This window comes from Corvus brachyrhynchos, unplaced genomic scaffold (genome assembly GCF_000691975.1).
Source record: "Corvus brachyrhynchos isolate BGI_N302 unplaced genomic scaffold, ASM69197v1 scaffold412, whole genome shotgun sequence".
NCBI lineage: Eukaryota > Metazoa > Chordata > Aves > Passeriformes > Corvidae > Corvus > Corvus brachyrhynchos.
The window spans coordinates 495,446-505,489 of record NW_008236761.1 but is presented as its reverse complement, the minus strand read 5'-3'; positions in this window follow the sequence as shown (position 1 = coordinate 505,489).

Genomic DNA, 10,044 nt, shown 5'->3' with positions numbered 1-10,044 from the left:
TAAAATTTTAATAAAACCAAGGAGATGCTAGGACAAAAGCATATTAAGATGGCATAAAGGTTGTGCCTGCATATCATTAATTTAAAGGCAGATTAGCTGTTAACTAGAATGACTTAATTGAATATTTCCAAATATGAGCGTTTTTAGATTCCCCTGGAATGCATTTTCAGCTCTGGGTGGCAAACGCAGAATACAAACAAACCAAACCCCAGCAGCAACAAACTCTTAATCTCCCACTTTTATAGCTATTATATAGCCATATGTGTATAAAAAATCTGTATTTGGGGGCTTCTTGAACCTCTTTTCCTTCAGTGAAGACTGGCAGCCATCAGAATTAGAAGGAACACTTTCAGTAAATTGCTTGTGCAGTTGTCAAAGGTCTCTGGGTTCATTTCAGCATTAAATCACCCTCAGAGGCTGGGTTTGCCTCACATGTTTGGGCATCCTTTAATGACAGAGGAATTAACTGCCAAATCCTGTTTGGGTGCTTTTGGTTGGTTGGTTTGGGGTTTTTTTTAAAGTATATTCATTTCATGTACCAAAATGAGGAATGATATGGGTTTGGTTTTTTCTTTTTCTAGTGAGGTTGCTCATAGTTCTTCACCCGAGCCAAAAGTGAGTTCTCATTTGGACTGGATAAAGATCTCTGCCCTCATCCCCTCACCCCCACGTCTCCTGCCTTCCCACTTTCTGTGCCTGTTCTCTAGAACTGCCCCTAAAGGAAATTTGTGCCTCCTTCCACCCCTCCATACCCCTCCTCTAAAGAGCTACTTCCATTAATTCTGCTGAGAGCTTGCTCATTAATCTCTGGGATGCTGCAGGTGCATTTATTAATGGCAGGGCCCTGTTGAAATGTTGGGATCCTCTCTGACACATTAAGCCATTTTTAATTTGCTCCCAGCCTCTCCAGCAGACATGAGATAACTCTGGGGTCCTAAACAAGCCACAGTGACTTAGGAGGAAAGTGAGTGAGTCTTAATCTTATGCAAATGCCTGTTTAATTTTCAGGATCTTGGCACCATTTTAAGTGCTAAAAGTCATGGACTATAAAGAAAAAAGGTAATTTCCTGTTTGTTTAATTGATCTTCTGTAGCTTCTCTCCTGGCTGGTAAAGCCAGGTAATGGAATTTGCAATGTAAAGCCATTATTAGAAGTGCCAGCATGACATTTGATTAATCCAGGCTATTTAGGCTTAATAATACACACTTGACTTGTGTTCTGGAAGCAAACTTGCCTGCTACTTCCCCTCCTGCTTTTTAAACATGTTTATAAATACCCTTAGCATGATGAGACATGAACCCATTTCTTCAGGCATTGTTATTAGGAAGTGATAATCCCCCCAAAGTGTGCTCCATCAGCAATAGGGTATTTGCTCTCAGATTTGCACCCACAGGCAACTTTTGGTCCAAGGATTCCTTTAGGGGACCAGTGCCTTCCTCAGGTCCCTACAGATCAACTCTGGCCCCCTCCTGAGTGGCAGATTCCCAGGGAAAACCCAGGCAGGAGCTGACACTGCTCTCCCTCAGCGATGACTCCACTTTCTGACGTGCCAGGGCTTGGATCCAGCAGGGAAGAACAGCATCTGTGAGTGTCCAGGGAGAAGAGGGGCCCTTTGTCACCTCCCTTCCCTGGAGTGCCACAGCCAGCTCCAGGTCAGGGGGAGGTTTTGTCTCCACCCACATTCCTCCGGGCCCTCTCTATCACCTGCAGCATCTTTTATCTACCCCTGGCCCACTGCTAAAAATTCCTGTACGCTATTCCTGGCATTGTTTAACTCAGCAATGGACCAAGACATTTTTTCTTACAAAGTGCTTTGGGGTGTAAACAACATTTTTCAAGCAAGGTGCAAGCACTGCAAGAGATGCACAGGGGCTGTGGAGGAGCAGGGTCACTTGATGGAAGTATTTTTTGCCATTATGCTACAGGACTTTTTCTGTTTCGGGTTTAATTTCATTTCACAGTAATTGCTCCAACTTCTATTTCCATTCCAGTAATATTTACTGCAATCATACCCCTTTAATTTCATCATTTATGTTCCACTGCCGTGGCCAAAACAGACCATGCACTGCTTCATGTTACCATTGGTTACACCTTACTAAACCAAATAAAAGCAACTGTTGTAAACACCCCTAAACTGGTGCACATTGCACTGAAAAATGGGAGGAAAATGCTTTTAAATTGTATTATTTTCAGGGAAAAACAAAATCCCTCTGTGTTGTTTGTGCTTGCTCTGTGCTTCATAGCCCAGCTTTGGTCTGTTGAGTCAGGATTGTATGGGATAAGGAATATTAGTAAGGAAAGCACCGTGTTATTCCATAACAGCCTTCAAAAGGAGATTACTTCTGTAGGTTGTACTTAAATGCCTCTGAGTGTATCTCTTCTGAAGGGAGCCCACAAGCGAGCTGCAGAGGGACTGGGGACAAGGGCTGGAGGGACAGGACACGGGGAATGGCTTCCCATTGCCAGAGGGCAGGGATGAATGGGATATTGGGCAGGAATTGTTCCCTGGGAGGGTGGGCAGGCCCTGGCACAGGGTGCCCAGAGCAGCTGTGGCTGCCCCTGGATCCCTGGCAGTGTCCAAGGCCAGGCTGGACATTGGGGCTTGGAGCAGCCTGGGACAGTGGAAGGTGTCCCTGCCCTTGGCAGGGGTGCCACTGGATGGGCTTTGAGGTTGTTCCAACCCAAACCATTCCAGGATTTTTTTGAGGCTAGGACTGTCTGCAAAGAACACCCAAACAAGACAAACACTGGCAGAGCAGATGGGAAAACAAACACCTTTTGAACAAACAAACAAAATCTGGCCTGGATCGTTTTCAAGCACTTTTTGCACAAAGTCAGGGATTGCTGGGAACCCACCCTGGATCTGACTGAGAGGCCAGAAGTGAGTGTTTGTTTGCCTCTTACCAGGAGTGCACAAGAGCCAGTCAGGGATGCTGTGGGGTGGGATGGGGGTACCAACACCACTGGCTTTCCCCAATCTCCTTTCTCCGTGAATCCGTGTCATTTTCCCCTCGTCCCTCCTGGCAAGCCTGGCTGTGGTCTGTACCTGTCACAGAATGGCTCTGCCTGCCCAGAGCAGAGCTGGGGCCCAGATGGGGACTGGGCAGGGGGCAGCCTGATTTATCTCAGAGTGCTGCTGAGCTTCCACAGCTGCTCCCGAAAGGGAATGTTCCCTTGGAACCAAGTGCAGCCTCTAAATCAAGGGGCAAAGTTGCAGGAGACTGGTGTTTGTGTGGACATTTATTTTCTTGTTGGGCTGGGCACCCATGAGCGAGGAAAATGAAATCTTTGGATGCTCTATCCCCTAGAAAGCGTAACCCCCTGGTGAGAGCTCCCCAGGAGCACAGCACACAGTCCCCATCACCTGCACATCCCAAACTGGTGTGCAGAGACAGCTGCCAAGGTGCCCAAGAGGAGGACAAATCCATCTTCTGAGCAGGGGATGGATGAGACAGGCTGGATCAGGGAGCACAACAAAGGCTGCAAGAGCACCAGGATTCTCCTTCTAATCCCAGTTTCTGGTGGTGTGGAGGGCTGTGATACAAAGGAGGGAGAGGCTGAAGGACACAACCAGCACAGGAGATGTGGGGCTGTGAATGAATAAATTAATGAATGAAGGCAGTTCTGCAGCAGCCTCCCATCCTGGCAGGCTCAGATTGAAAACTGAGTTCTCAGAGGGCAGTGGGGAAGAAAAGTCCTCTCTTGCACTCCCTGCTCCTCCCCTTCCTAAGAAAATCCAGGTTCAGGTGGGGTGAGGGAGCGGGAGCAGGAGCAGGGGGTGCTCAGGATTGCTGGGGAAGGGGAGCTGTGCTCCTGTGGACTCATCCCTCAGCGGGAAGGACAGGCGATGCCTTCCAGGCGCCTGCCTCCCCTGTGGTGGCTCTTTACGAACTGCTTGTGTTGCTCTGGGGGTGCTTTATTACCCAGGGAATAGGTGTGTCTGACAAGCCCTAAATCTGAGTCTCTGCATGAAATAGCTGCTGCCAGGGCCCTGCTTGGATGCCTCTGCCCATCTCTGTGCAGAAGTTTTCTGCTGTCTCCTTTGTATGTCATTACTATCTCCTGTCCTGTCTGATGCATTCCCCGGCCTGCCAATGCAACTTTCATTCTGCACTTAAGGGCAATGAGGAGTTCAGTCAGTTGCCTTCCAGTCATGCTGCATTTTCTCCCTGCAGTGCCTCCTATTTGCGCACAGAAATAGTTATTATTCATCCTGGTTGGCACTGAAAACCCACAGAAGGTGAACCTCCACCTGCCTCAGCCCTGCCTCACATCGTGAGCTGCACAAACAGAGCAGAATAAAGCAATTTCCTCTTTCCACACCCTGAATTCTGCATTACAAAGTATTGTGCTAACAACATTCTATTAAATTCATTTTACCAGCTTAATAGTGCTTGTTAGGCAGATGCTGTGCTCTGTCTCTGAGCACATTCTGGTTCTCTCAAATGGCTCTTGGTTTCCCTGTGCCTCACTGATCCAATGGAAATTGGGATGCTCGACTTTTTCAAGATTTTTCTTGGGAACTGAGGTTTTTAATCTTATCATAACAAAGTAAATATTCGTTAATCGAAGCTTAAGCTAGCAAAAGATTAGAGAAATTTAATTAGTCAAAATTATAGCTCATACTGTAATATAGTAAATTAGATTAGACAGGCTTTACACTTCAAAATTACATTAATGACTGCATGCATTTTCCTAATATTATAATCTTTAATCTTAGATCCCTGCAGATACTAATAATTCTCTAACCCATCACTGACTTTAACATCATTATTTAAAATCAGCATTAAGTTACAGGAAGCAATTATGCACCAGAAAAAGGCAAAATTATTCACCAGAAAGAGACAAGATGGTTCAGAATGTGAGTCAGGGATCTTCACCTTTCTGGCTGGAATTTAGGGAGAGATGTCCCTGTTCCCACTGTCCTCATCTCCTCCCCTGCACAGGGACACCCCCGCCTTTGAGAAACAAGAGTTTGCTGGAAGAGAATCTTCTTTTCAGAGTTCCACAGAATTATCCAGGCTGGAAAAGCCCTCCAAGGTCACTGAGTCCAGCCTGTCCCCAGATCCCACCTTGTCCCCAGCCCAGAGCACTGAGTGCCATATCTAAGCCTTCCTTGGGCACCTCCAGGGATGGGCACTCCAAACCTCCCTGGGCAGCCCCTGCCAGTGCCTGGCCACCCTTTCCATGGGGAAATTCCTGAACTGGTGTCCACTCTGAGCCTCCCCTGGCCCGGCCTGAGGCTGTGTCCTTGTCCTGTTGTCATTTCATCCCAGATCTCCCTGGATGTCCCCAGAGGGGCACTGCAGTGACAGGATCAGTGGCTTGCTCTGGCTCCCAGGAGCCCATGGGCACAGATTTTTACTATATTTTATATACTTAATAGATTATAGAACCCATGGTATCCAGCACACGGGCAGGTCTCCCGAAGGCAGAGGAGCAGAAACCCCAAGATGTTTGATTGGGATCAGGAGCCTCTGGTTCAGTGGCTCAAGCCCAGCCCACGCTGGGTGAACTTAGAAGCCTGACAGCACAACATGTCTCAATGTCTGACCTCACTTCAGAGGTGCAATTTGTAATGGTTTCCCCCCTCTGGTTTCCCAAAGGGCATTACCTCATGTTTCACCTGAATCCATTTTGTGCAGCTCCCATGCCCCTGCCCAGCCAGGCAACTGGAGAGGTCAGTGTGGCACAGGGAGAGCTCAGCAGGGCTGGGGGACACGCTGGGTCCGAGGAATGGGAGACATAAGAGGAAAAAATCTCTTTCTCTTAAACCAAAATGAAAGCATGAGAGGGTTGGCAAGTGAAGAGCAAAACAAAGTCGTTCATGTTTCAGCCCTGCTGATTTGGACACTTCCCTCCCTCACGTAAATCAGAATTCCTTCTGTCAGTGGGAGCCACAAAGGACAGGCAATAAGTACTGGGAGCTGACAATGTTTGTACTTAGAAAGTTTTTCCTCTTTCAGGGACATTTTCTTAATTATACTAATTTGTCAAATGTATCTTCAGTTTTACAAGAAGTTTCCTTCTCATGCATTTGTTAAAAGAAAGATAATTGCATCTGGAAAAAAGCAAAATGAAAAGAACTTTAATTATGCATTATAATAACAAATGTGTTCTAGTTCAGGTGAGCCAGACCAATTATATGTGATTAGTGAATGGAAACAATTGATGCTCTTGCATTTTCATTTGGGTTTGCTGACCTTTCCTGGTGAATGAGCTACAATCTGTCTTCCCTTGGTGCTCAACACAGAGCAAATATTTTAATTTATAGAGCCATTTGGAGAAATTATTGCAGTCTGATCAGAGACAAGTTTTACTGAACTTGATCTGCACTCCATTCTCACAGAGGAGCAAAATGAGTCTTTGCAGCTCTTTTTTTGAAAAGGACACACAAGGAGATGAGGCTTTGGATTTCCTCTGGTAATGTTGACATAATGTAAGTAACTAAAACTCTTACTAAAAATGAAGCTGCCTTTAATATACCCTTCGTGTTCCTCTGTGACGTGTGATTTCTGGAGTTTACTTTTGCTTAGCACTTCTGAGTCTCTCTTAATCAGGTGCCTGAACCATTTGGGACAATTCAAAATGCCTTCTTTAGCAGAGACATAGAAGAAATGCCCCATGCAAATGTGAATCACCAGCAGCTCCAGGAACTCCTTGTTTTACGAAACCTCAGCTTAGTGGGAGAGCTGCTGAGAAAATCGGTTTCAAACAGGCTGTAAAAACAGATCAAAGGCTTGCAGTTACTGTGTCCCACGTTTTCCTTCCAAATATTTTCTCTCCCCTCAGAAGTTCAGCCAGCACAGCTGGGTCCTGCCCAGCAGCAGGATATTCTGCAGTTAATGCAATATTCCATGAGTCCATTGCTGCCAGTGCCTTTGGACAAACCTGTGCCAACCCCCTCGGTCCCAACGAGCTTGTACCTCCCTGGCTGCACCTGGAAGGCAGCAGGGCTGCACAGAGGGACCTGAGGGCACAATCTGGCTGCTTAAAACAGTGGTGAGTGACAGGAGAGAAACCCCCTTGATCCTCAGAGTTCACAGAGAGCTTAGGACAGGGAAAGCTGCTTGACTCTGGGTAAATCTGATACACAACCGGGGGGGGCACAGTGAGTGTGGATCCCTGCCATGGCTTCATCCCACCTCCATGGTGGATGTGGTTACTTTGTTAGAGAGTTAGTGACACTTTCATTCTTAATGGAACCAGCTGAAATCATCTTTATTGAGCCAAGAGGCCCACTGGCAGGGTACCTTATGGGTCAGGCTCACAGAAAGGATGTGCATGGAGGCAGAGCAGAGATGGCCACACTAAAAGATCACGTGGGAGGGATGATGCACCTAAAAGCTTGCCCATTCTTTCCACGAGTTTCAGGTAGCCCAAGATTACCCTCCACATTGTTCTGTGACACCAAACAAGCTGGAAGAGGAAGGGATGAATGGCAGAGAGTCCTGTAGGTTTTCCTGGCCTTTTTGTCTTAGAATCCTCAAGGATGTGTGCACAGAAAAGCCCCTTTTCACCCCAGTGCTGTAACACTAAGCACCACCTTCTCCATTGCAACCCATCAAGTGATTTCCCCCATCATCAGCCAGCCCTCCCTTTATCCTGTGCAGCTGGGGAGATAATGGTTACTGTTTCCATGCTGGGAACTTTGGGATTGAACAGAGATCCAAGGGTAGCTGTGTCCATGCATATTCTGCCATCACTGGCAGCTAGAATTAATCGAAAGCTGAATTGTCTTCCCAATTCTGCAGCACAGAGGGAGGATTGCTGTTAGTTCTGCACACAGGGAAGCACAGAGGGATCCAAGGAGGATGTGGAGCATATGGCAGGTGAGTAGGAAGGGAAGGGAAGCAGAGTTGCATAAGTTATGTTTTTGGACGTCAGGAGGAATTTCTTCATGGAAAGGGATGTTAAACCTCACCTGGTTCCCTTTGGAAGACAGATGTATTTGCCAGAAAATGAATACTCCTACCTTTACCTGGGAATTTCTTCAGCTAGCTCTTACCTACCCATGCTCCTCGTGTCCATGGGACTTGGCCTTCAGGGGTGGAAGGCAGGTGATGCACCTGCACCACAGGGGTTGAGGCAGAGACAGACTGAAATCCTCTCCCCAGTGGGAAAGATGGAAGGGTTTGAGGGTATCAAACCAATCCCACAACAATGAGGGCTCCTGCCCCACAACTGGGCTCCCAGGTGGGGAATTTCCCTTGGCTGCATCCACACCTATGTGAACCAGAGCAGGTCCAGCCCTGGAGTCTCTCCCTGCTGTTCCACCACTCCTGCTCCTCCTTCCTTCCTGCAGCCTCAGGTGGGAAGTAGACACCAGGGCACATTTCTTGCCCTGCCTTCAGCTGCCCACTGGTGTCCATCAAGACCCATGACAGCTCTCCCAGCTCCAGCGCCTGCAGATGTACAGCTCCCAAGAATTACAGAGTGAAAAACACTCACTGTACGCGGCCAGCAGCAGCAGTTCAGTTCCAAATTTTCCTACCTGATACATCATACAGGAAGTTAGCTATTATCCAGCAGTGCTTATTCACTCATTTGGAAATGCATCTCTTACCAGACTGAGGAGTAGTGCTTTTCTCTGAGCCTGGCCTGCACAAAAATCACAATTTATGCTTTCCAGTGAAAGCCTGTGCTGAATGTCCCTTTAGTCTGCTTAAGATTTATCACCTGAGAAGCGTGAGTCTTGTCTGCTTGTGAAGAGAAAGCTAGAAATCAGATGAGGAATAGTGCAGCAAAAGTTTGGTGTGTGTTAGTGTTCCACTCGTAAATTGAGATATTTTCCTGCTTTACTCTCTCAGCTATTTCAGACTCCGCTGTGCTGCAGTCTGACATGGAGGATAATTCATCAGCCTCGATGTCTTTTTTTATTATTACCGTTACAAAAGAAATCCTGAGTTTAGGAGAAACAAAACAATAATTTTGCAATAATGCCCCAACAGGCTGGGTAGGAACATAATAGACCTCGTTATTCTGATGCTGGAATAGCAAGGAATCACTGAGCACGGTACACAGGAGCATTCATGCAGAATGCTCAAAAACACCCTGTAGATCAAATTAAGTTCCCAACTCAGAGAGACTCACAAAGAGCACTCAGCTGCATCTTTTGGGACAAAACCTGGATCTATTCCCACTGCGGCTCTGGGTCCTGACGTTGTGCCAACACCCAACCACTGTGGGTGATCATGGAGTCATGGAATGGTGGAAGGGACCTTAAAGATCACCCATGGGCAGGGACACCTTCCACCATCCCAGGCTGCTCCAAGCCCCGTCCAGCCTGGCCTTGGGCACTGCCAGGGATCCAGGGGCAGCCACAGCTGCTCTGGGCACCCTGTGCCAGGGCCTCACCACCTTCCCAGGGAAGGATTCTTCCCAATATCCCATCTAACCCCTCCCTCTGTCAGATTGAAGCCATTCCCCTTGTCCTGTGCCTCCAGGTCGTTTTAGATAGTCCCTCTCCCTCCTTCTTGTGGATCCCTGCTGAGGTGTAAAGGGGCACAGCCCCTGTTGGTGCAGGGGTTGATGTAACAGTGCTGACAGCCTGATGGCCCTAATTTTATAACATGAACATGCTCAGGTGACAGAACTTGAGCCCCTGAGTCTCTGCTTTGCTGCAGGGCACAGCCACTGCATGTCCCCGCTGTGGCACCCCTGGGCTTCCAGGAGAATGTGGAGTCAGCACTTGCAGGATGGGGCTGAAAGGGCATTTAGGAGTTTATGTTGAGTTTTTGGACTTGACCTTAGGAAGCATTTTTTTACCAAGAAGGTGCTTAAACACTGGCACAGGTTTCCTAGGGAGGTGGTTGATGCCCAAGCCTGGGGCTACTGTGCCAAAGGCACCTGGATCACGGCTGGAGGTGGGGTTTGTGAGCTGGAGTAGAAACTCTCCAGCAGAGCAGTTTTTGGGGCTCAAAGTTCCCGGGAACTGAGCCCAGAACTCCGTTGTCCTTCCTCTGCACCCCAGCAGTGCCTGTGGGTGGCACTTCCCTCCCAAACGCTGAGCCTGCCACCCAAGCAGAGGCACAAGGAGCTGAT